Source organism: Sciurus carolinensis, chromosome 12 (genome assembly GCF_902686445.1).
Source record: "Sciurus carolinensis chromosome 12, mSciCar1.2, whole genome shotgun sequence".
Taxonomy (NCBI): domain Eukaryota; kingdom Metazoa; phylum Chordata; class Mammalia; order Rodentia; family Sciuridae; genus Sciurus; species Sciurus carolinensis.
In genome coordinates, this window is record NC_062224.1 from 72,440,527 (window position 1) to 72,468,208 (window position 27,682).

The 27,682-nt window shown below is 36.0% G+C and overlaps 1 protein-coding gene and 1 pseudogene across 4 annotated transcripts in view; both read left to right on the plus strand.

Annotated features, from left to right (window-relative positions):
• Esrrg (estrogen related receptor gamma) overlaps window positions 1-27,682 on the plus strand; it is a 589,781-nt gene that overhangs the window by 235,012 nt on the left and 327,087 nt on the right. The window lies entirely within an intron of this gene.
• Window positions 1,484-3,350, plus strand: LOC124961836 (cytochrome c oxidase subunit NDUFA4-like; annotated as a pseudogene).

Consider the following 27,682-nt stretch of genomic DNA (forward strand, 5'->3'; position numbering starts at 1 on the left):
GGCATGGAAGGACACACAGAGGGCTTTAAGAGGTTAGATAGTGTGTTCCAGTTTTTAATTTAGAGGAGGGAACAATGATATTATATTATTCTCTAAACTTTCCATGCATGGTTTATATTTTGTGTATGATACATTCATTTCACAATTTAAAAAAATGTTTACTTAAGATTCGGTTCAGGATAAAATGGAGTAAGCACAATCTACCTTGTACCTCCCACACAGTTCAACTAGCAAACCTGAACAGAATTCATGGAGTTACCAAGTCACTTGTTTGTCTGCAAGGCAAACAGCAGAATATCAGAATTGGAAATACCCCTAAACTGGTGGTGAGTTTGCCAAGGTTTCCTCTGACAGCTCCTTGCCAGATCCCATTGTATTCAAAACCCAGAAGTGGACACCAGATGGAGAGTTCCAAGAAAGACTTCTGGTTTGGTTTAAGAAGTAGTAAAGGCAGAGAGAGGTCTCTCTCTCTCTCCCCCTGTCATGTTTATTCACTTCCTTCCATCTAACAAGTTTCATGAAAGTGTCAACATGAATGGCAGCAGGTATTTGCAGGTGCCAAATATCTGAGAGAGGGGAACCTTCTTTTCACATCAGTGAAGTTGTGATCCCAAGAGGGTAGAGCACATCCCTGTTGCTTCCCCACCTGTTGTTGCACTGTGTGACCACTATATGGGCATACGTGATTGAGTAAGATAGCTAAATCCCAAAAATTATGGATGAATAAGTTAATAAGGGCAGCCAAAGAAAATAGAAAATGCCAGAGACAATACAGTGGATAAAAAAATTGGGAAAGTGACCCATAAAGATGTTTAAAAATTCCCAGGATCCCCCCTAGAGTGAGGATCTGATCATAATTCAGCATATCAAAAATCCTGAGAATTAAACTAACAGGCACACCATTGCCTACGTCCATCCTGACCAGTGGGTGGCACACATACAGGAAGAATATGAATAGCACTGCAAGATCTTTGAAAACAAACGTGACATTGGAACCATAACCCTCAGAAGGCCAGTGGAACTTTTGGTCAAACCTCACTAGTTTGATGTCTTGGTACAACAAAAACATCACATACTCCACAGGAATTAAAAAACATAGTCTTATAACACCTAAAATATCCAGATACCATCCAAAATTATTTACCCAAGGATGAACCAGGAAAATCCCAACTTCCATGGAAAACCCAGCAAGAGTCACCAATGCTGACAAGATACAGATATTGAAATTAATGTCCAGAGTCTTTTATGAAAATGATTATGAAAAGTAACAACAAATAATCATAAATACTCTTAAACAAAATAAAAATTCTTAGCAAAGAAATAGTAAACACAAAGAAAACTGAAGTGAAAATTTTTGTTCTGAAAGATACAATAACCCACGGTCAAAATTTTACTGGATTGACAGCCCGGGTACAGAGGTTGCTTACTTCAGGGCCTGGCAGATTTGTTTTTGCAACTTGGGCCAGAGGCCTCTGTTGCAAACATGCTGTTCCAGATAATGTGTCAGGTCAAGCAGCATCCAAGCTTGATCCCTCTCTTTGTATTTATTGGAGCAGGAGATTCTAGAGCAGTGCTGTATATGATAAGTCTGGCATTGTTCAATACAGATGTCTGCTGGCACAGGAAGAATAACCCAGGACCCTGGAACAAACTGGGTCCCATGATCAATACGAGTTCTACTCAATGAATATGGAGTACAGCACACTGAAGAAAGAAGGTCCAGATTTATAAATGAATTGTTTCACTGTAAAGCTACTCAGAATGAAGATCTTTCAAGAAGTGATCCACCTAATTTTCCACTTAACCTGCTAATATAACTCTGTTAAATGCAAGATTATGTTGATCTGTTGGAGTTCATTGCACTGATTAATAAATCTCTAAAATTAAAAAAAAAATACTGGATCAACTCAATAATAGAATGGAAATTAAAGAGGATGCATCAATAAACTTGAAAATAAATCAGTAGAAATTATCCAACATAATAAACAGAGATTTTTGATTATGGGAAAAATAAAGCCTAAAAGACCATCTGAAAGACTGGTGGGACCATGGGGAAAGAATCTCATAGTTTTGTCATAGGCATTCTAGAAAGAGAGAAGAAAGAGTATGGTACTGAATTCTACTTGAAGATATGGTCAAAACTTTGCACACTGGGGGAAAGAGAATAACCCATAGATCCAAAAAATTCAGTGAAAATGTAATAGTTTAAGCCCAAATAAATACATGTTTAGACACATTAGATTTGAAATTCTACAAAAATAAAAAAAGGGTAAAATTGTCCAGAGATACATTATGCATTTCCTATAGAAGAACAACAGTTTAAGACTATGGATTTCTCATTAGAAACCATGGAGGGAGGAGAGAAATGACACAACATTTTAAGGAGCTAGAAAGAACTGCTGAGCCAGAGTTCTATATCCAGGAAAAAAAAAAAAAAAAAAGTACTGCTTAGAAATATAGATGAACAAAAGGAGAACTGAGAGAACTTGTTACCAGCAAGCCACCTTAAAAAGAAATTCTAAAGATAGTTCTTCAAATAACAAAATAATACCAGGAGGAAACTTGGAATAAGAATGAGAAGAGCAAAACAAGGAATAAATATTTATCACTTATATTCTTCTCTTGAGTTCTCTAGAATATGTTTGACAGTTGAAAGCATAAATTTTAACCTCGAGTGATAGTTTTCAATGTAGAGGTCATATATAAGGCAGCTACAACACAAAGGGCAAAGGTCAAAGGGGACTGTAAGGTGGAAAGTTTCTACATTCCATATGATAAAATTAATTTAAAGTAGACTATGAAAGGTGAAGTATATGCATTATTGTCCCTGGAACAACTATTAAAGAAAACTAAGCAAGAGATAAAAGTATAACTGAAAACTTAAAATGAATTAATTAAAGTACTCAAACTATGAAGAGGACAGGAAAAGAAAACTGAGACTTAAATAACAAAGAGATTAGAAAACAAACAGTGAAATGGTAGCTATAAATCCAAATGCATCTACAAGTAGGTGTAAATGGTCTAAGTGTAATAATTTAAAGTTGAGATTGCCAGAAACAAGTAAAAGAAAACATGACCTACCTCTGTGTTGTCTGTAAGAAACTTATTCATGATGTAATGATATAGGTAGACAAAAAGTGAAAGGTTGAAAAAGGATGTTCTGTGTGCACTCTAATCAAAAGCTGGAGCAACTATGTCAGAGAGGGAAGACTTCAAAACAATACAAAAAGGAATATCCGTACAAGGAATACAGAGTTCATTAACCTGGGATGGAGCTCAGTGGTAGGATGTTTGCCTTGTATACTTGAGGCCTTGCTTTGATTCCTAGCACTGACCTTTTTCCCCAACAAAAAGAGAAAATTTTTAAATTTACTTAATGATGAAGGGGTCAGCTCACCAAGAATATGTAGCAATTCTAAACATATGTGCACTCAAATTACATGAAGCAATAACTAACAGGCCAAAAAGTAGAAAATATACAAATTCACAATTATTGAACATTACAACATTCCTCTCTTGATGGTAGGTAAAATTATTAGAAAATCATAATTATAGAAGAACTAAACATCAACCAATTGGGTCTAATTGATGTTTTTACATTATTTCACCCAACAATAGTAGAAACAGAGGTGCTTTTCAAGGAAACATGAAACATTCATCAAAATAGGTCATATTCTGGGTCTTAAAAACAATTTTAAAAAGGTAAAGAATTGAAATATCATAAAATATGTTCTCAAATCATGAAAATGACATTTAAGTGAAAAATAGAATGATAATAGGAAAATACCCCAACTTAAACATTAGCCAGTGTATTTCTAAATAATCCATGATCTAAGAGATTTCTTGATGGAAAGTAGCAAATAGGCTGAACTGAATGAAAATGAAAACATACTATCAAGATGGGTGTGATAGAGCTCAAGTGATACTTGCAGAAATTTTATTAAATGTGCTAACTGCTTGTATTAGTACAGAGAACAGATCTTCAATCAATACCTCTTAACAAACTAGAAAAAGACAAGCAGAATGAAGGGTATAATAATAAAGGTATGTACAGAAAATAATAAAATTAAAACCATAAAGATAATAAAAGCAATAAAATCAAATCTCCTCCTTTAAAAATAATCAATTCAATTAATAATCTTCTGGCAAAATTGAGAAAATACACAGATTATCCATCTTAGACATAAGAAGATATCACTCTAAATCTTACAACCACTGAGAAGCTAATAAGAGAATACTGTGATAAATTTGATGCATAGGAATTTGACAGCTTAGAAGGAATGGACACATTTCTTGAAAACCATGAACTACTCAAAGTCGCTCAAGTAACATAAGTTACCTAACTTCCATTAAATAGATTGAATTCTTGTTAAAATTCTGCGAAAGAAAACTCTAGGCTCAGATATTTTCATTAGTGTGTTCTACCAAACAATTAATGAAGAATCATGGTAATTCTGCAACATCTTTTTCAGAAAATAGGTGGTGAAGATGGAACACTTTCCAACTTATGAGGTCAGAAGAGTAACTTTGGCCTTCAGAGTGTAACTCTGATAGCAAAACTGGGTAATGATGAAGGGAAAAAGAAGGAGAGGGAAAAAGAAAACTGCAAACATTCCTCATGACAATAGATACAAAAATTCTCAATAAAATGTTTGCAAATCAAAGTCCTGAGGTATAAAAAAGAATAATATCTACAAATTGGGTTTGCAAAACTGGGTCAGTGTTAAGAATTGATCAATGAAGTCTGCCATATTAATAGTCAGCATGAAGAAGACAGCCACAGGCTCATATTCTTTGATGCAGAAAAAAAATTGCCAAACCTTAACATCTCATGATAAAAATCCCCTGCCAGGAAGGAATAGAAGGAAACTTCCTCAGTCTGATCAAGTTCATCTATAAAGTACCTATAACTTATATAATTCATAATGAAAGATTAAATGCCTTTCCCATAAAATCAGGAACAATGCAAGGATGTCTACTTGAAACACTCATGCAATGTTGAAGTCCTAGTTAGTGAAGTACATTAAGGAACAAAATAGGCAGATAGATTGGAAATAAATAAAATTGTTCTTCATGATTCCCTTTATAAAAAAAAAAAAAAAACTCAAGATAATCACCTAAAAACTCCTAGTTTAAAAAGTGAATTTAGCAATTTTTCAGGATACAAGATCAACATATAAAAATCTCTGCATTTTTGTATACCAGCAATGTACAAGTGGAAACTGGACTTCCAAAACTTTTAAAACATTCACAACAGCTGTAAAAAAATTAAATACATGAATATAAATGGAACAAAATATTTACAGGATATATATGCTAAAAATTACAAATACTAATGTAAGAAATCACAGAAAACTAAAATAAATGTAGAGATACACCATGTTCATTAATCAGAAGGCCCAACACAATAAAAATGTTCAACTGAATCTAGATTTAATGAAATTTAAATAGAATTCCCAGGAAAATTGTTTTATAGAAATATTCAAGCCAATGCTGAAGTTTTTTTGGAAGGGAAAAGGGACTAGAAGAAGAATAAACAGAGGAATCACACTTCCTTATTTTACTTTACAATGTAGTCATAGTAATAGACATTGGAGAAGGAATAGACAATTATCATTGAATTCCAACAGAGAATCCAAAAATAAACTCACAGATGTGGACAATTGATTTTTGACACCAATACAAATGTTGATGTAGTATAATTTATAAAATAAAAATGTTAATGTTTATACATAAAAAAAATCCTGCCATCATTAAAATTAAAGAATAGAGGGGAAGAACAGAAAGAGACATGCAAAAAAATAAGTTGCTAAAACAAAAAGAATTAGGACTGGATGTAAAGGCATGCTAATAGAGGTGCTTTGAGGCTCCCTCTTTTTTTTTTTTTTATACAAATTCAGAATAATTAGCTCATCATACTTTTTGTAGTGATATAGCTGCTTCTAAATTAGCAGGGTCCCATAAAGCTATTTTATCTTAAGTAATTAAACATCTCTTATACAGATTTGTTTTGCTATTCGTTTACTTAGAGAAATCTTCAGAGATACATGAAGACAGATTTCTGTCCTAGCCACAAAAATTATTATAAATTAAAACAATGATATTTGAATAGTTGTTTATGGAAAAAAATTTGGCTGCAAAAGTGAAAGGTAGAAAAATAAAAAAAGGAGAATTCTTTTGAAATGATTTTGATTTTTTTTTTTTTCTCTCAGCTTGTTTGCTTGTACATAATGGTCTTTACAGGATGGTGGATAATTGATTTTGTTCTGTGCCTCAGTTTCCTCATATGCGTAACGTAAGAATAGATATTCTGACTGTTGATAGGCTTCCTGAGAGTCTATCCCATGACATACATATTGCAGTATAAGTTTTCAAGGTCCTTGAAGAAAAACACCAATATTGCAAATGTACATCATTTTACTTCTTAAAACCAAATATATCTTTTATTCATTTGACTGTTGAACACTGGTGAAGAAAATGAAAGAAACTTGTAATTAGGGAAATTTTAAATATTTAAGGTTAAAAAAATCTGTGGAACAGAAGAAAGGAAGAGATTACTTTATGCATAGCCTCTTTTAAGTTTGAAAACGCACATCAAAGAATTAAAGGCAATTTAATCACAGATGCTGGAGTTTGAAGGCTGTAAGGAAGCCATGTGGAAGAAGAAATACAGACTTACCTTACATACCTTTGGAAGATACTATGAAACATAAATCTTTCTATTACATGGGACAGCTGGCATATATGATTTTAATATGATGGTTCTAGGAAAGTTTAAAGTGGAAATTCTATAGAAACCAATATGTATGCTTGTAACTTTCCCTTCATAATTACATATTTCAATATTATCAAGGACATGCATACTTAAATAACAATAAGAGCATTCTTTAAAACATTTACCATATCGGTATCACTGCACAATACAGAGGGTATGTGTGTACATATCTTCTTATATATGAACACATGAACGACAGCTACTTATACCCCTGTCTGATAAAATGCATGTTTGTGGATACATAGCTTATATGGGGGACCTTTTAGTAAATATATTCTTGATGGTGTGTTCTATAATATTACTTTTCATAAAGTGGTAGGGATGATATTTACTGCTGTTAAGCAGCATGTTCACAATGTTTGCATTTACTGAGCAAGAACTAATGGTAACAGAACTTCTGTGTCAACCCAAATATCGGAGCAGCTATTTCAAGGATAGTTTATAATTGTATATTCTAAAGATAAACTGGAGACTCTGCAAAATGTCATGTCTTCTTTAGAAGACCTTTCCTTAGGCATTTTTGTTGCTGTTACTATGAAGTGTAAGACTCTGGAACATGTACAATATAGGAAATAAGTATATTAAATATGGATATAAAAGATGCTAATGTTACCTCGTATAGACACTCAGCATATAGGAAATGCGAAGAAAATTTTAGCTCTGATGTCTCAAAAGGAATGCCACTGTATGAAACATTTCGGTGTCGCAGGAGAAACTCAGAGTTTTTCTTTCCATTTTAGCATTATTAGTCAAGTGGTAAGAGTAAAAATCTTGAAAATTAAATATTGTATCGGGATATATTTTTAATGTGCATTGAAATTTTGGATTATACCAATTGCCACAGCAATTGAATCATATTTACTTTTTAAGTGTAATCTGTTTGTTCCCCTCCTCTTTTAATTGTAACACAAAGTTTTCAAAGACAAAAAAATGAACAAAGGCCTGCTATTTCATACGTGCTGTGAAACCAGGCAGGAAGCTTAGCTACTTCCCACTGCAGCGTACTTTGTAAATGTGTTTCTGAAACCCTTAAGGTAAGACTTAAAAAAAAAAAAATTGGACAATTGTCAAGGATGGTTGATTTTTAAGACTTAACTACCTGAGCAATGTTCATTTAAAATAACATATGAGTCTCAATCAAAATGATCTAAGCTGAGCAAACGGCCGCTTTGTCCTTCCCTTTCAAGGAAGTTCTGAGGTGCTACAAAATCGTGAGAGTGAAATTTCTTTGGTTAGTGCTCTTTATTCTTTTGTGGGAGAAAATTTTCCCTGCATAGCTTTAAAAATAGTCAAGCCTACTGGAAACCTTGTAAGAAACTTTTCTAGTTACAGTTCAACTTTTTTTCCTCATTCATCAAAACAGATCTACCCAGAAAGAATATGAGGTAAAAATATTTATCTCAGAGGAGTGGAGAGCTTCTCAGGTCATTTCTTGTGGGGCTGAGGGCTGGGATTCATTAGGCTCTTTGTGTGGGGTCTCTAATATGTGAAAGTGGTGGAATCTGGGAGTCAAGCACCCCTTTTTGGATCAGCTGCTTCCCCTTGGCTGGGCTTATGCAGTAGCAACTTGCATTCCAAACATGGCCCATCCTCCCAGAGCATCCTGGGTGTTCTCCCAAGATGTTGGGCCCTTGGACAGTGTCTTCCAAGTTGAACAGAGACTGTTAAGTCTATCCTGTTTCTGTGTCCCAGCTATAGTCCCCAACATGTAAAGAGATCACCATGGTGTTCCTTAGAGAAATGTCTAGGTGGCCCTTACTCTGCTTGGCCTTCTTAACATACTCTTGCTTCTGGTCCAAATGAAATTTTTCAGGAAGATTTTTTTTCTGTATCATTTTTATTTTATCATTTCCTTAAATATTTGTTTTGGGCTATTGTAGCAGCATTACCCCCAGATGTCTAGAATCGTCAGAAAGAATAATCAGGATCCTTATGTGTTACCTGAATCCATGAGCAGACATTTGTAAATGGCTCTTGTAAATGTGTTAAATGTGTTAAAACAGCACTAACCTCCTCATAGGTAATTCTGTTAACAGGATTGGGCTCTGGTTGCTTTTTACTGACTTGTTGATTTAGGGACCAGCTGCCTCCTAGGAAATTGTGATCAAATGCTATAAAAGCAGAACATAAATATGTCAAATGCATGAGTAGGAATTGGGAAACTTGATTTGTCCTGTGATCCAATCTGGATTCAAGATTGGTGCCACTTGAAATTACTCTCCTTAGAGAACTTGTTAACCCCCACCCTAGATCACTTGCCTGTGTATGTGTGTGTGTTATACAAGTATAATTTCATCCCATGTCCTTCTAATCCAATTTTTACTATTATGGATTTTTGGGTCCTGTTCTTTTCTCTCCCAAACACTCTGTAACTCAGAGAGGGTCAGGGGTGTTGGAATTTCCCAGATGCTATTTCATTCTATTAAAAAGACATAACGTATTTGTTTGAGAAGTAGAAATAAATAAGAATGAACATGGTAAAATGATTTGGAAGAAAACACCTGAGCACAGTGTTGAGGGCCCTGAATGGAGACATACAGTGGAGAAGAGGAGAGCAGAAGAGATGCAGAAGCGAGGTAAAGAAAGTCCTGCCAAAGGGCTCGAACTTAGAGGAGAAATAAGAATGAGCGAGAGGAAAGCAAGCCGGTGAGGATACAAGGCGTTGAACTCAAAGGGAGCAGCAAAGAACAAAGCTATGATTGAGAAAGATATATTAGATTTTAAATCTTAACTATTCTTATTTGTTTTTAACTCAAAATATAGTTTCTATTTCTCAAAAGGATATAGGAGAAAAAACAGTTGAAGTATGGCAAAACATGGGAATAAAGGGTCTGAGTGGATAGACACACCTTTGCCTGATTCTTAATTTACTCCCTGGTTTTGATATTTAATTGCTCCCTGAAGTGTTGGTAATTGTCTGTAAAACACTGAATTCTGCACTGAGCATGAAATCTGTTGAAAGGTGTGGAATTTTCTGTAGGAATGTAGTAAAATTGTGAAGAGAGAAAATTCTCTGAATAAAATAAAATTGCATTCACCTGAATTTTGTTGTATTTCAGCATGACCTTATGGAAAGATAAATAAAGCTTTTCAAAAGTGCTGTAATTTCATTTTCTAAACTGAATTTTCCCATTATGTTGTCTATTCTCACATACATAACAGTGATCTTAAAGGTGTTATTCTAGGACCAGCACCATCAGCATCATCTGAGAACTTCTTAGAAATGCAAGTCCTTAAGCCCCATCCACAGACCTGCTGGATCAGAAACTGGACATTTGTCCTAACAATCTGTTAATTGTCTCCAAGTGCGTATGAAATTTAAGAATAATTGGTTCATATTCTTATGCTCTGTATGAAACACTTCATATTGTCATTAAATAAATTAATTTTGTATTCATGTTTTGTTTCAGTAACTTTTACATTTCCATGGACAGTGATCTGATCTTTGTTTTAAAAAGTTCTGTTGATCTATAACTGGCATATATTAAACTGCACATTGGATGTGTACCATTGATTAGTCTTCACACACACAAACACACCCAAACACACCCATACCCATGAAACCAATGCTGTAATGAAGACAGTGAACAAGTATCTCACCCCAAAAATTGTCATGTGCCTCCTTAAAATCATTCCCTCTGACCCCTCCCACTTACCTGCTTTCTGTCTCTATAGATAAGTCAGCATTTTCTAGTTTCATGTAAGTGGAATTCTACCGTGCACTCTTTTTGGATCTAATTTGTTTCAGTCAGCCTGATTATTTTAAAATATATCCATTGTTGCATGTATCAGTAGTTTTATTGCATTCATTATTGAGCTCTATTTGATTGTATGAATATACCATGATGTGTTTATTCAGTAATCTTGCAGTGGACTTTTATGTTGTGTCTAGTTTAGTCTATTAAAAAAATGAAGCTGTCATGAAGTTCTGTGTACAAGTCTTTATATGCCCACAAGCTTTCATTTCCCGTTGATAAAAACCTAAGAGCATAGATCATATGTTAAGGGTATGTTTAACTTTTCAAAAAACTGCCAACATTTATCAAAGTAGTTGTACTATTTCCTGTTCTCGGCAGAAGTCTATGAATGATCCATTTGCTTTAAATCCTTAGTATAAAAAAATTAGTATATTCATCCTTTTTAGTTCAATTCTTTCTAACAGGTGTGTAGCAGAAGCTCACCTTTGTTTTGTTTTGCATTTTTGTGGCACTGGGGATTGAACCCAGGGCCTCTCACTTGTTAGATAATTGCTCTACCTTTAAACTATGTTCCCCAGCCATTTTTACTTTATTTTGAAACAGGATCTCACTAAATTGCCCAGGGTGTTTTCCAACTTGTGATCCTCCTGCCTCAACTTCCTGAGTAGCTAGGATTTCAGATGTGTGCCACTGCTCCTGGCTTCTCATTATGGTTCTAATTTTCCTGAATGACTAATGATGTTGAACATCTTTTCATGTGCTCATTTGTCATTCATGTATTTTTTTTTTTTAAGTGTCTCTTCAAATTTTCTTCCCTCTTTTACATTTGGTTTTGTTTTCTTATTGAGTACTGGTAATTCTTTCTATATTCTAGACAAAAACGCTTTATTAGATTTTATGATTTATAATATATTCTGCCAATGTTGGCTTGTCTTTTCATTAACAGTGTCTTTGAAGGAGCATCAGTTTTTAGTTTTTAATGAAGTCTAATTTATTAATTTGATCTCTTATTAATCCTTGCTTTTGTTTTACCTGAAAGAAAACATTTTGACTAGCTTAGGTCACAAAGATCTTGTGTCTGTATGTTTGAGAAAGATATAGTGGAGTTTTCATTTATTTTACTCAAAACTAACAATCTCTACTTTTTAAATGGGATATTTAAACCACTTATGTTTAATGTGGTTCTCTATATGGTTAGTTTTAAATCTAGGATTTTGTCATTTCTGTTTTTCTCATGCGTTCTTTGTTTTCTTTCATTCCTCCCTCTTTTTTATTTTTTGCTTTCTTTTGGATAATTGAATAATTTTGTTATGATCCCATTTCGTCACCTCTGTTGGCTTTGTTTTATTCTTACAGTGGTTGCTTTAGGATTTATTGTGCATATCTGTTACTTCTTACTGGATATATTTGAATGTAATTATACCACTTCATTTACAGTTTTAGACTTTCAATGGTATACTTCCATGTGTTCTCCCTTGGATTTTTTTTTCCTGTGATTGTTACATTTTATGTTTGTTACAAATCCCATACTATATAGTTGTTACTCATTTTTGCTTAAACAATAAATTATCTTTTAAAAAGATGTAAACAATATAAGAAAAATATGTATGTATTAACTAATTGACTGTCATTTATGGTGTTTGTCACTACTTTGTATAAATGCAGATTTCTATCTGTTATCATTTTCTTTCTGTTTCAAGGATTTTTAACATTTTTGTAGTACAGATATGCTTATGATGAATTACTTCAACCTTTGTATAACAGTAAAATGTTTTGTTGCCTTTTTTGTTTGTTTGTTTTGTTTTTGGTTTGTTTTTGTTTTGGCAAGGTATTTCAAATTCTCAACTGACATTTTTGTTCTTTCATTACTTTAAATGAATTGCTCTACTTTTCTTACTTGCACTGTTCTCAATGACAAACTGCTGTCATGCTTGCCTTTGTGTCTCTACTTTTGTATCTTTTGTCTCTGGCTGCTTTTAAGATTTTTCACTTTAACAGTAATTTTGAACAACATGATTCTGATGTGACTTGGTGTGGTTTTATGTTTTGTATATTGAAGTTTGTGGATATTCATTGATCTATAGGCTTATAAATCTCCCTTGCTTTAACTTTTGGAACATGTAAAATATAGTTATTATTCTATTTGTCCATTTTCCATTGGTATAATAAATACCTGAGTTTCAGTAACTTGAATAGAAAAGCGGTTTATTTAGCTCATAATTTTGGAGGCTGTAAGTCCCAACAACATGGCACCAATTCTGGCAAGGGCCCCCATGACTTTGTCTCATCTTGGTGAATGATTTCACGTGTAAGAGGGACATATATGGCAAGACAGGAAGTTGGAGACCAGGGAGCAGCCAGGCTCACTCTTTCATATTAACACCTCTTGGTGGGAACTAACTCGCTCCTAGGAGAACTACCTTCATCCCTTCCAAGGGTAGCACTACCAACAACCTAACCCCCACAACCTTTTCAAGGTTCTACCACCTTTTAACACTGCTACTCTGGGAACCAAGTTCCTAACTCATAAATCCCTGGGGGTGCATACTCAAGCTATATCTAAAGGATATCAATTATAATAAAGTATTTTAAAATTCTTTTCTGCTAATCCTAACATCTGAATCAATTGACTGATTATTTTCTCTTCATTTTGGGTTATATGTTCCTGCATTTTTTTGAATGATGGTTAACTTTGCTTATACTCCAGTTATTGAGAACTTTATCTTTTTGTATGCTAGATAGTTCATATTTCTTTTAAAGTCCCTGAGCTTTGTTCTGAGATGCAATTGAGTTATTTGGAAATAGTTTGGAATGATCTTTAGGATTTTACTTTTAAGATTTGTTCGGTGAACTACAGCAGGACTCAAGCATTATTATCTACTAATAAGTCACAACCTTTCTGTGTACCCTACTCAATGCTCCATCAATCGTGAGGTTTTCCCATCCTGAGTGATGGGAGCAGCACTCTTTTGAGCCTTGTGTGAACTCTGGGCATGGTACCTCCAGTCTTTTTTGGTTGGTCTTTCTGCAGCCTTGGATAATTTCCTCACATGCATGTGCTCATTAGTATTCAGCTGAGTACTTGAGGAGGACCATCTGCAAATCCCCAGAGTTCTCTTGCATTCTTTTTTCCTAGTAGTCTATCCTTGGGACTTCAGCAATCCTGATCTTCTGAGCCTCTCAGCTTTGTCTCCTAAACTGAAGGAGTTTGCTGGGCTCTGCCTGACTTCACGTACCAGCATATGGCCTAGAGCTTCTCCCAAGGAAGTAAGCTGAAACAATCAGGTTATACCTCACTTTTTTCTGAACTCTCAGACATCACTGTCTCTCCTCACCTCATTCTAGTATCTTGTGAATCATTCTGAAATTTCCTTTGTGTTCTATTTAAGATGTAGGGTAAACCTGTAGGCGGAATGCAGGAGTGACTAATCCTATTTATTCTCATTCTCTGTGTTAGAGCATTTTACACAGTGCTGGAGGAGAAGGTTAATAACAAGTGTTCACATTTATCAAGTACGCACTTTTCTTAGGTGTTTTCCTAAATATTATACATGGATGAGTTTATTTGATCCTCACAACAACCGCAGGAGATGAGTGCTGTCTGTATTTTACAGATGCAAAAGTGAGGGATGAATGACTGGCCCAAATTCCAGTGCCAGTAAGTGTCAGAGCCAATATATCAGGAAGGTGCCCTCAGCTCATCCCTTAACCTCGATTCACAGAACTGCTGTCTCATACAAGAGGCTCACCAGGAGAAAGAATGGTCACAGCCTGGAACATTTAGTGAGGGTGTTTTATGTGTTCACTACAGTGATTCAAATCTGAGTTCTGACACTTAGGAAATCACTGAATCTCCCTGAACTTCAGTTTCCTTGTTTGTAAACAGGGAATTACCATCTCTAACAAGGGAGGTCTTGTGAAAATGAAATAAAATAGAAAGTGTAATCAACCTATTACACTACATGATCAATTTATTAAAAACTTGCTGATAAAAGGTGAGAGGTGGCTATGGCCAGCACTTGAGAGGCACTTGCTACTAAGCAGAAATTAAAACTTCTGGTGCAATTCTAGTGAGGACCTTATTTCAATCCCAGTGTGTAGTGGTGTAGCCTTCCTACCCATCTTTGCATCTCTCCTTTACAATCACTATCGAAGAAAGAGTTGTTTTCCCCCTTGTCTTACAAATGGAGAAAATGAAGCAAAGAGAGGTTAGAAGATTGGGGCAAGACCTGAAGATTAGCAGGTGGCAGAGCCAAGCTTGCCACTTAGGTTTTCGGACTTATTCAAGTTCTTATACTAAGGACAGAATGTCAGTCAAAATCTGAAAAATTCTTTGAGAAAGTTCGTGAACTTTTAAGCCGGTTTATTTATGTTGTAAATGTTGCAATTAAATCCCAAACAAGTAATATATTCCCAGTAAATGGATGTGCGTTTTGTTGAATGAATCCTTATATTGCTGAGAAGGAAGAATGGGTTTTTTTGACTCCAGCTTTTGTGCAATATTAGCATCTGGACTAGACTTAGTGTTCAGAATGCCCTCTGACTCCCCAAGATCCCCAGAGATGATGAGATACACAGAGTTGCAGAATTAGATTTTTCTTTCTCCTTCTAGACTTTTATATTGTGTGCGTGTTAAAGAACACTTTTAATGTTTATTTTTAAATGTGATACTATGTGGGTGATATTGGTGCATTTCTTTTGATGTGTCCAAAATTTAAAGCTGCAGGCAATAGGAGTGTTGAAGCAAAATTGGCCCTAGACAGATAATAAATTCTAAGCGGGGATGCATAAATCAGCAAAGGGTATTTTTTAAAGCCACCCCCTCCCCACAAAGGGTAGTTAAGGGAGAACAGGAAAGAAATGTCTTTGGAGAATTGTTTTCTATCAGTTCAGAAAATAGAGGAAAGCATCCAGCGATACCCAGTGCTGGTTAGCAGATTGTCATTTTTAGGTTTGATGTTCCAGGGTTTAATTGTCTTTCATGTGAACAATAGCAGACACTCTCTGGTGTGCTATGCTAGCATGATAAAAGGGGGTCGTTCTTGCATAGCAATGCCTTTTTTTATTATTAGCGTAAAAAATTAGCAAGCTGGAAGTCGTTAGAAGGAGTTCCACTGGCATTAATTGTAATGCAGCCTGAATTTGTTTGCAGACCAGTGCAGCAAGACAATAGCAGGGAGAAAAAAGAGCAATATTAATAGCCTTCTACTTATTGTATCATTTTAGTGGGCCTTAATAAGGTGTCTGCTGTCAACCGGAATTTATTAAAAAAAAAAAAAAAGACATAGTAATTGATGTATTGCAGTAAGTATGGAAGAGGGCTCAACTTGATTAATGTATGAGTTGGCTTTTTAAGGCATTTTAAAAAGGCTTCTTAACTGGGTCTTAAGAGACTGGCACAAGCCCACTGTAAACTACCTCTTTGCCGTTGGAAAACAGCCTGACAGCTGCTGACGTCTCTTGTGGGTTTTTCTCTTTTTTTCCTTCTTCCTGATCAGAGAAAACTGAAGTAATATACTCCTCGTCAATAATTGCAGTGCTTAAAAATCTTATAAAGGGATTTTGACTCTTCTCTCCAGAGAGAACTTTCCAAAGGTTAAATTAGTTTTACTTGTGTGTGCTTCAAATATCACCACTTTCAATAAGGAGTGGATTTGGTTTTTAAATAAGCCGCTATTTTGTGGGTTGCCAGAACCTTGACCCTTTTTGACATAAACTGTTTTGATGTCAGAAATGGACTACATCCAAAAGCAATTTCAGGTCAAGATGAGTTTCTTCACTGTAGCATGGATTGTGTTTTTTCTGTGTGTGTGTGTGTGTGTGTGTGTGTGTGTGTGTGTGTGTGTGTGAGAGAGAGAGAGAGAGAGAGAGAGAGAGAGAGAGAGAGAGAAGGAAATAGATATAAGAGAGGCAGATTGATTAAGCAACTGGTAATACCTATGTGAAAAAGTAAGGAACATATTTCCCAGGAAATTTTCCTTCATATCAGTTTCAGATCCATTCATTCACTTTTCCTTTTGCTCTGCACACTGTGTATCAACCCTACTCGATTTTCCTGTCATTAAAAGTTTTTTTTTATGAGAAATAAAGCACCTGACTCATAACCCCAAGGGAGATAGGGAGAAAAAAGAAAAAAGGAGAAAACTGAAATACTTTACCTCTTTGGTATCCATAGGTGTCAACACAATGCCCCAGGTAGTAGGGCACCTCTTTTGATAATAAGAAAAAGAAGACATTTGAAGAATCCCAAGCTGGTTGAAAGGATCAGGCTATCACGGTACAGGGTTAAAGGAAGCACCTCATTACTATTCAGCACCATTTCTTGAGTTGAGATAAAGTCCATAAACATGAGAGAAGGAAACAATACCGGAAAGAAAGGAAGGAAAAGCACACTTCGCACAGACCTCTGCTCACCTGGATTTTCCCATCAGTGGCAACTGTCAGGAGGCATGTTCTGCACGTGCGTTGGCAGCATCTTTGCAGCTGGGCTTATCTGGTTGGTTCACAGGTGTACGGCCTTGTTTCCCAGCTGGGATGGGACTTGTAGGGCAGTGGGCGTGGATGACTTGCAGATGTGTCTCAGAGAGAATTCTGCCTCCCACATGTCACTTCTTCAGACTTTTTGTGACTGGGGTAGTGCCTTCTGGATATTGAGTTTACAGAGCATTTTGTTTCCTACTTTAGCTGGTTATGGTTCCTAACTCACTTTTTGAATTTGTACACATTTCTGAATCTTTCAGAGTGATTTTTCTCGTTTGTGAACCAGAGAAACAATGGTAGTCACAGAGATTTTTCTAAGAATTAAATGAGATCTTTCACAGAAAGCACTTATCCCAGGGTCTGGCACCAAATAAGCATTCAAACCAACTATAATCACATCAGCAGCAACTCTAAACTGAAGGCAGGGCTCTTGTTTGTTGTTTCCCTGAGGTGCTGTTTCCAGGAACATGGCTTTGTCTCTAAGCTTTGTTATTGTTCAAGCCAACTTTGATGGGAATGTTTTTTGTTTTGTTTTGTTTTTCTTCTTTGTCTCACAGTATTGAATTCAAATGTATCAGTTACTCATAGGTCCTAAGTGATTTGGGGGAAAAAAAAAATTACAAGCATGACAAATTCTTACAAAATGGTGCCTCACATTAACCCAAAGAGCATAAGCCTAACCTGACATATTCTTCAGCTAGGAGCTTCCTGTTGGCTCAAGGATATTTTCAGACGATAGCACTTCTTGAGACCTGAGCCACGTAACTGGCCATTTCTGATATCCGTTAGCTGAGACTGCCAAATGTTCACAAGTAACCCCGTTGGGCACCATGAAGGCTACCATTTCCCACCATGTGCACCCATTTCTTTTTTTTTTTTTTTTCTGCCCAGAGAAATTAAAGTAGAAAGGGTGAGTATGCTTAGAACAGACGGTTAATTCAATTGCACTTCAGTAAAATTTATTGGGTTCTCGTTTGTGTTCATACTTGTGTATACCTTTGGGTGTCTACAGGTATTTGATGATCTAAGATGCACAAAGGTGGATATGACAACACCCTGATATTTAAGAAGATCCCATCTAATAAGAAAGACACATGGGGAGACTTCGTGACTGCTGAAGAAGCAGCCAACTGAGCCTAACTCCCAGCTTCTGCACAAAGTAACTGAGGACATTATGACTGGGCTTACCCTATACATGAGCATTATCACACTGTTTCAGGTGAGATAGAAGACACACATGTTCTAGAAGGGGTAGACAAACTTTTATAATTGTAAATGGTACAATATGTCTATTTCTTAAAATGGTTCCATCAGATAGTAATAACAAAGTCTCTATTTCTGTATCCAATGAAGCAATATATAAGCCGTTGTATCATTTCATCAAGAAATTATTCTGAATTGCTTAACAAGTAACAGATAAAATAAAAAGATTAAAGCTAGAGGTAGCGCTCAAAGCAGCTCACTGTGGAGTGTTCCATTGAGAGTTTTTAAAGGGATGGCATCTTGGAGGACCGACCAGTTTAGCTGGTCTAGAGAAGACAGGTAGAATGTGATGGGTGAATGTGTTAGGAGTGGGGACAAGGGAACACAAAGTGAATGTGTCTGTGAAGGAGGAGGGTTTAGGATTCTGAGACTGCCTGAATAAACACAAGGAGGAAAAGCTAGAGTGGGGTAGTGAATACAAACCCAGTGTGATTACTAAGTAGAACACTAAGTCACCAGCAAAGTATGAAAGATCTCAACTATTATACAAAAGAGCCTGGACTTGATTATTTATTATGTAGGAGTATGCATTGATGAACATTTTTGAAGTTCGTGTGACATGATCCACACTGGATACTTGAAAGCCAATTGGCAGCATGTGAGGGGTGGGTTGATAAAGACATGGAGTCTACTCTGAAAGCTAATCCTCAATCAGGACAACCGTCGTTTCCCTTTTCTACCAGTCAGTTGGGCTATATCACTGGTTCATAAAGGAGACTTAGCTGTTTTTCATCCTTTAATTGATTCATTTTTTTTGGCATAACCAGGTTACAGACATTTTAGGTAATGTGTCTGTGTCCTGGACTGAGATGCTACCAGGTTTGGTTGCAAAGGGCAGGTTTCTCATAGGCTGAGATATTGTAGGTTAAAAGCACTTCTATAAAATCCTATTGACAGAAAATGTGTGAAACAGTGAGCACCTTTTATATTCTCATAGGACAGAAAGAGGGTGAGCTAGTTCTCTGGCCTGTTCTAAGGCCACTGATCCCATCTGTGAGGGCTCCACCCAGTGGCAGTTACCACCAACAGCCCCACCTGCTCTCTTCACATTGAGGGTTAGGCTGTCAACATATGTATTTGTGGGGAGCATAAACTCTTAGTTCATAGTGAACAGTTCTCTGGTAAATTGCTGTATTCCAAGACTGATTTAATGCCAAATGGAAGGGGAAGAAAGCAAATGCACCTCAATGGTTTCAGGTCATGCTGATTCAGAGCAGGCAGCCTTTATTAACAGGCAGACACTTTGAAAAGTGTTGTTATTTCTTTGGTACAAAAAAAATTATATTTCTAAGTTGGCATAGATCTTTAAACTTGTGTGCTAGTCTGGTCTTGCCAGGAAATCCAAAAGGAATTCAGAAAAATATTGTATCACAATATCTGATCATGTATAAAATATATTTTGTAAAAGCAGGGGTTTACTTTTATTGTATTTAATAAACTACTTATATAAACTAGTACATATAATCCAAACTTTTTTATATTTAGTTACCAATTTATTGAGGGTCATATCTTTAAGACAAGATGAAACACTCATCAGATTATCGTCTTGATAAAATATGGTGATATTGTCTCAGTAAATCTCTTAACTAAGGGATATTTATATGGATCTTTTGTCCCTTTCATTCTTGGTAAATGCTTCCTTGGTAGATTCAGATGACCAATAACATCAATCTTTCTCATTTCTATTTTGGAAAACAGCAAGGTATTTATTGCAGATTATATGAAGAATTTAACTCCTAAGGAAAATAATATATATATATATGTGTTTTTCATATTAAACTGTTGTTTTAATATTGCACACATTGAAATGCCATCAAGAAATGCACCTTTAAAATTGAATGAGGTGGTACCCACCTGTAGTTCCAGCTACTTGTGAGGCTGAGACAGGAAAACCACATGAACCCAGGAGTTTGAAGCCAGCCTGGTCAACATAGCAGCATAGTAAGATTCCATTTAGGGGAGAAATTGAAATCCTAAAATAACTAATGAATTAATGTTTTCTTCTGGAGACAAGGAAAGGTAAGAGGTAGCATTTATTATACACTCTATTCAGATCAAAATCAGGTAAAAAGTAAAAACCCAGCTGTCATTTAACAAACATTTTCACAGTGCATTTCATTTGTAGAGAACTACAATACACAAAAAGTGTTTTTAAAGAAATTATTTATTTGGAAGATGCTGGTGATTTAACCATCTCCAGTTTAAAATTGCGTGTATATTTCTGGATGAAGTCTCAATGAAAATATTTAGTTTATGATAAGAAGAATAAGATGTTCTGTAAAACTAGTAAAAGAAATTGTATCTTGAATAAGGATGTAAAATTAAATACATTACACTTTTCAGAGTCCTCATTTATTTAGAACAAAACTTTGAAAGTTTAATTACAAATGTTTGTAATAAATCATCCACTAAAGCAAGAAACTTCACAAAATTCTTATTCCTGAAAAAAAAATACTTTCATAAAAAATCATGTCCTATCTTAAACCCAGGACATAATCTGGAAAACTATGGTGTAGACAGTTCAGTGTTGTTGCTTTGTGTAAGCCACCTCGGAAGAATCTAGACAACCTTCCTTAGAAAGAGGAAGGCACTGAAATTTCCACTAAAGCAGTTGCCATTTCTCAATATCTTAGGAACTTGGGCCTTTCTATTTTCTTATTAATTTGTTTTCTGAATAATCAGTATCAAAGCAAGTGCTTAAAGCAGATTGTTCCTGATAGCCAATGCTGAAATGAAGTGGGAAGAACTCTTTTGATCTCTTGGGAGTAAACTCTGTTTGCAGATAATACCTCACAAGAGCGGTTCTGTTCATTCACTCTCCAATTTAATAGGAGCAAGTGGAATTTGAGTTTAGCAAGAGATAAATAAATAAATAAAAGCCTTATATAGGCTTTTGAATGCATACCTTTAAATATCAAAAGATAATGATTTGTATAGCATTGCTGTATAATGCATTTCTTGTCTTCTATTGGGTTCATGTGACAAATTCCAGTTGATAAGCCTCAGACTCTGGAGTCAGTTGTCTGGCTAGTTATTAAGATTAAGATAAGTACTAAGAATGAAAGATATAGTGCATTGTACTACCTTTATGGGATTGGGTCACCCAGGATTCTGAGTGTAAACAATGAATTAGTTCACCCTGACTCTCTTTTAAACCTGAGGCAAATACTGTAAATACTGGTGAAGTATGATTAAAGATTATTTTTAATAGAAAATAATTTTAAATTACAAAAAACTCTAAAATATGTATAAATGTGGCAATAAACTTACAGAAAAGAGATTTGCTGTCCAATTTTTCCTTTTATATTGGTATTAAGAAATAAAAAGATAACTAATGGACCATAGATAGTTCATATCAAAAAGACATTATATTCTCATAAAATATGCCAGGAGGAAAAAAATACAAGGTATTTAAGTGCAGTTAGGGTATTTTTAAGATGAAAGATATATTAGTAAATAATATATTTCTAATGCATATTCAAAACTAATATTGCCTGTTAAAGGCTTGTCACTAATTTTTCAATGAGTGGAAAAAAGTGCATGTACTGTTTCCCAAGCTGATGGAATGTTCCAGAGGCACACCAAACAGAGACAAATATTTTTTAAAGTTCAGTCAATGATTCACACTAAATATAGTAAATATGAGCTTTGCTGCAAATTGGTAGGCAACATTTCCAGCACTGCAAAGTTTAGCTGTCTCTGAGATTGCAGGAGGAGTGATAGAAAGGGGTAATTTAGCAAGCATACCATAGCAACATGCTGCGCAGTGTAGAGCACTGGGTAGCTATTAATTTTTGTTAATGAATTTAAAACTAGATGTATGGAAATGGTTATATGAAATGTATACACTGCTAAACAGTTAACTAGTCCTTAGGGCTTAAGTTTAATTATCTATGTGTAAATCATTTTGAGCAGGGCGACCTAATGAGTCAAAAAAAAAAAAAAGGAAGCCAAGAAACTCATGTCTAGCTTTGTAATGACTGCTGAATACAAGGAGCAAGTAAGAGAAACCTGCAGATAGAGAAAAAGTTCCCATGTTCTTGGAGAGCTCAGGCCTCTTGGAAGTTGGTCAGGGTGGTGTCACTTGCTGTCATTCACATCCCAGAACCCTTTTGGTTAGACGAGATGGTCAAGCGCTTTGGGTGTTTCTGGGTCTTCTCCTGTCTTCAGGTTACTCTCATCTGCCCATCCAGGGGATATTTAGTAACGTCTGGAGACAGTTTTGTTCATAATAATTGGGTGACTGTCACTGGCATCTCATAGGTAGAAACCAGGGAGACTGTTGTTAACTGTCCCACGATGCACAGGACAGTCCCCAACAGCAAGGAATTATCTGCCCCTAAATGTTAACAGGTTGGGGACCACTGTCCTATGTCATCATTTTTTGACAGTCTATGTTTATGATATTAAAAAAAAAGCAGCTATTACAAAAGAAGGAAAGAATGGGGTGTTCCCCTTCTGCTCCCTTAGTATGCTTTTGTCTTAGACTTTTTGAGATAATAACCACTGTCACTGTATTTTGTTTGTTGCTAGGGCTTGAACCCAGGGACTTCTGCATGCTAAGTGCATGCTCCACCACTGAGGTACACCTCGGGTCCCCTAGCCACTGTGTTTCTTGCCATCCAAAAACCCAGTATCTATATGTGAACATGGATTCTTCAACTCAGTGGTACTAATGCTCTGAAAAGAGGCTATGAATGATGAACAAGTTTACCTGGAATTTAATACAACCTCCTAACACTAGAATCAGAGAACTGAACACGCCCAATTTTGAGAGAGAGTATACTTAAGAATAATGAAAACAGCTCTGCTGACTCAAGAACCTGGACTAAAATGACTCATGACATAATTCCAGCCCCACCATCTCTGATTGGTTGTAGGAAAAGGGATGTATTTGTATAGTTAAGAGCAAAACATGACAGAATGCAAAAAAAAAAACACTCACAGTCCCCAGAAGAAAGTCATTTTAGGAATTAAAATTTATCCCTTTTCTTTCTACTTCAGTTAAATCATGGTGCCTTTTGGACTCCCTTGAGAATGTATTGAGATTCCTTTTCTGCTAAGAATAAAGATAAATAGCAAATAGGCTCTCCACCCCTGTACAGTTTATTAAGTAAAACTAAAACTGGAACATAATGCCATGTGAAAGCAGATTTATAGTGAAAATACTAAGCATTACCTGAACACTTTAGATAGAATTTGTTTATAGTCTCACACACTTTCAAACTTTAGTAATATAGAGCCCCTTGTAGCAGGAATTGTGCACAGCAGGCCTTGATGTACTGTAACGGGTGTCGTCACTTCTCCTTTGTGGCCTGCATGGTCATCATGATGTATGATTAACAACCTTCCTGTCTTACTCACTTTGAAATAAGGCAGCAGCAATCATCCCGATGCTGACTACCTTTGAATTACTTACCTGGTGGGAATATGGAGTGAGCAAAGCCAAACCCTTGAGAATTCAAGAAACTGGGTGGTTTTCTTTTCTTTTCTTTTCTTTTTTTTTTTTTTTTTTGGTTTCTTGGCTGTACTGTTGCAATCAGTATCACTGGAAACTTATGATACTGAAACTTTTCTGCATCTGAATCAGGTATAAAAAGTCTGTCTTTGAGGAGAACTGCATAGATGAATGCCAAATGAAACTGAAGCCCAGGCTCAGCCTCATGAGTACTTCACTTTCCCTCTGTTCTGGGGAATGTTAATAGTGTCAAGACTCCTTTAAGTCACTAAATTATTTTGTTACTGTAAATACTCAAGCAAAACAACCATATTTGAGATCACTGGATATTTATAAAAAGATCTTTTGTTAAAAACGTTCACATCTGGGCTGGGGATGTAGCTCAGTGGTACCTAGGGTGCCTGAGATCCTGGGTTCAATCTCGGGTACTGCAAAATAAAAAAAATTCATCTTCTTTCACTCAGTGAGTCCATTATTGGACACTCTGATAAAATACTCAGACATCTAGACCAGTGGTCTAGATGACAAACTATTGCCCTTGGGCTAGATCCTGTACAATACCCATGGTATGAATAAAACATTATTAATGTGTAATTACAGATATTTATTTTTATGTATTATCTATGACTGTGTCAAAATTGAATAGTTGAGACAGATACCATATGGCTCATAAAGCCCAAAATATGGAAAAAGTTTGCTAAATCCACTAGACAAAAGGCATATGTTGTTTCCTTGTTTATAAGTTAAAAAGTGGAATAATCATTATAGGTAAGTGTTAACTAGGTGGCAGTAAGTCCCTGTCATAAAGCACTCTGTCCTGCCCAGAATGTCTATCAAGCATTTTTTTCTTGGTGGTGCTGGGGATCTAACCAGGTCTTCAATTCATAGTAGGCAAGAGCTATACCACTGAGCTACATCCCCAGCCCTTTCAGCAAGAATTTCTCATCTCAAGATTGGAAATATTTCCACAATATAGTAAGCAGGGAAAAATAAAACAGATTTAAAAACAAAATATAGATAACAATATCAACTATGTAAAGAGGCCCAAAGAGAAGAGACTAAAATGAAGCAAACTATAAATATTTAGGTACTTCAGAAGTATGCATAATTTAAATTTTCTTCTTTTTACTTGATCACGATTTTCTTCTGTGTTCCTAAAGAATTTCTTATGCTATCAGGAATCAAAAAATCTTAAATTGTTTCTGTAATAAAGAAAAGACGAAAGATGCACCTGCGGGAACCTTCTGTAGATTGTTCCCTTCTTGGTGCAGTGGAGGGCAGCTCCTCTTTCCTTTGCTCAGAGCAGGAGCAGGACTAGCTTGGGTGGAGGACATACGACTTTTCCAGGAGAGTGAGGTCAAGTTCACAACTCCTTCCAGCTGCTGCTTCTACAATATGGGATTTTATCACATTAGAAAAGACCTGAGAGAATGTGGTACCTGAATTTGAATGTTTTGGCAGAAGGACAAGGATGAGTCAGAAAGTTCCAGAGTAGGAGTGCTTTTGGAGGAGGGGAAGACCAAGTCTGGTTCAGCCTTAGAGACCACTGAATGCTTCAGGGTAGAATCAGGAGAACAATACAGTCCACCAGTGGCAAAAGGGCACAGGATAGAAGAGGAGGGAAGCAGCTTCCCCCTCTTTCCCAGCTCTGCCCAAGGCCACCCTCACGCTGAGTCAGGCTTTTTCTTGAGCTCTTCTGGGTCTCCCTACCAAAGTCAGTGATACCTGCAGCCACCAGTCTTGTTTTCTACAGGAAGTGTAATAAATTAAACTCTACAAACATTGATCTTTATATTCCTTAGATCTTTATTGTACCACTGATAAAATTAGGTGAAGAAAATTTGTGTCATTTATAACACTGTTCTGATAAAGCCTCTTGTGTGTTTGCCTCTGGTTGAATTAGATTCATTCACACCTAATATTCATAGCTCCCCTTCTACATGCCAAGTGCTATTCTTAGCACTTAATATACCAAAGTGAGCAGGATGGAAAAATATTTTTATGAATAAATATTTTTATGAACTCATGAACCTTAAAGTACTAGGGTGGGAAATAGACAATAATCATATATATACACACACATACATAGGTATACATGCACATTCATGTAATATTTCAGACAGTGATAAGTGAAAGGAAGACAGTAAAGCAGGAAGCTAGTGACATGGGAAGAGGGTAGGGAAGGTGTTACTTTAGATAAGAATCATCTAGGGGGTCCTCTGTAAAGAAAGCTTTCCACCTGAGACAGGAATAATAAGGCAGAATCAGCCATGCAAAGATTCAGTGCAATTCAACTAAACAAATATTTGAGTTGTGCTAGGTATTGTTATGTTCACTTGGGTTATATCAGTGAATGAAACAAAGTCCTTGCTTCTAAAGAGGCATCGTTTTTGAGTGTGTGTGGTACACATATTACTAATTTGTGCACACTTGCACACACATACTACTGCTGTGAAGAAAAGGAAAGCACAGATAGCCTGAGTAGAGTAAGGTATGTGAGTCTTAGTTATAACAGAATTAGGAAATTCTCTGTAAGACTGTATTCAAGTGGGAAGTGGAAAGGAGATAGAGTCTCAGAGTAGAGTGTCTGAAGCAGATGGCGCCAGTGGAGGGGAGCTCAGTGTTTAGATGATAGAAGATCAGAGCCCAGGGTGCAGATTCAAGAGCAGAAGACTAAGAACATCCGAGCTTGGCGGGGCGTAGCACATAAGGCCTTTAAAGTGAACAGTTGAGATTTTGATTCACTTTACAATAAGCTAGCTTTTGGGGAGGTTTGGAGTTGAGGAATGATGCTATGTGATTTCCCCTTAGCTGAGAGACTTAATAAAAGTAGGCAAGATGGTAAAAATGCTTAAACTAGCGTTTAAAATATCCGGACAATGACCATCTATTAAGTTCTCTAATCAGAACTTTTACTTGAACTGACCTCAGAAAGAATGAAATTGGGGGAGGGTCTGGTTCTTAATTCCCAGCCCTGTAATGAATTTCAAGTGCTGTCCTCTGCATTCGTAAAGAGATTCCTGTGGCTGGAAGGAAGGGGAAGCAGAATTTTTCCTCTCCCTCTTTCCTTCCCTCATTCTCTTGAATTTATTAAGAAAAGAATTGTATTTTCATCTTCTGAGCACTGCATATTAAGATAACAAGCTCAAAGAAGAATGCACCCAAACAGTGCATAAGGTAAAATTAGGACAATACTTGGATTCCTGAGGACTGTAATTAAAGCTATCTGGATTAAAAAAGAGTTATTTCACTTCAGATTTATGTTCCAAGGAAACAAAAAGGGAAGAAAGAATGGGAAAGTGAAATACAGCAAAAAGAACTCTTAATTCCAATGTATTCAACTCACCCATCAGAAGAAATGGCATTAATTCAGGTACCCAATTACAGTAATGTGGTTCAGAGCACCTCAATAGGTGTTTCAATCTCAAGCCAGGACTAACATTTGTAATCCTTTAAATGCACTTAAGAAATTGATGTTACAGCCCCACAATCTGTTAGCAGCCTTGCTTGCTGGATGATTGCAAAGTATCCCACCATTAATTGGATCATCAGAATGTGATCCGCGTCCTGGTCCCTGGATTATGGAAGACTGACTCTGCTCTGATGTGTTGAACCAGAAGCTCCTTTTGTGAGAGATTTTGACCCTTAATGTAGATAAGTGGTATTTTTCATCAATCTTAGCTTGCATTAAAAAAGGGGAAATGTCAATTCAATGTGGGGCATTTAACGTAATTCAACATCTTTTAATTTAATACCTTGGAAAAGTTAGTCTCTCCGACCTGCCTAACACTTCTGCTGATGGAATATTTTGTTAAACCCTGTTGAAAAAAGGTTGTCTTCCATTTGTTAATAAAAATCACAATTTTGAAAGTTTCTATGCCATGTGTAGTTGTAAAAAGACAAAAGACAAACAGAAACCTTAGAAAACTTATATAAAACATAAGGGAGCAAAATTAAATTTCTTAACAGCTCCCTTTGTTGGGAAGTTGTTGAAAAGATACATGGAGA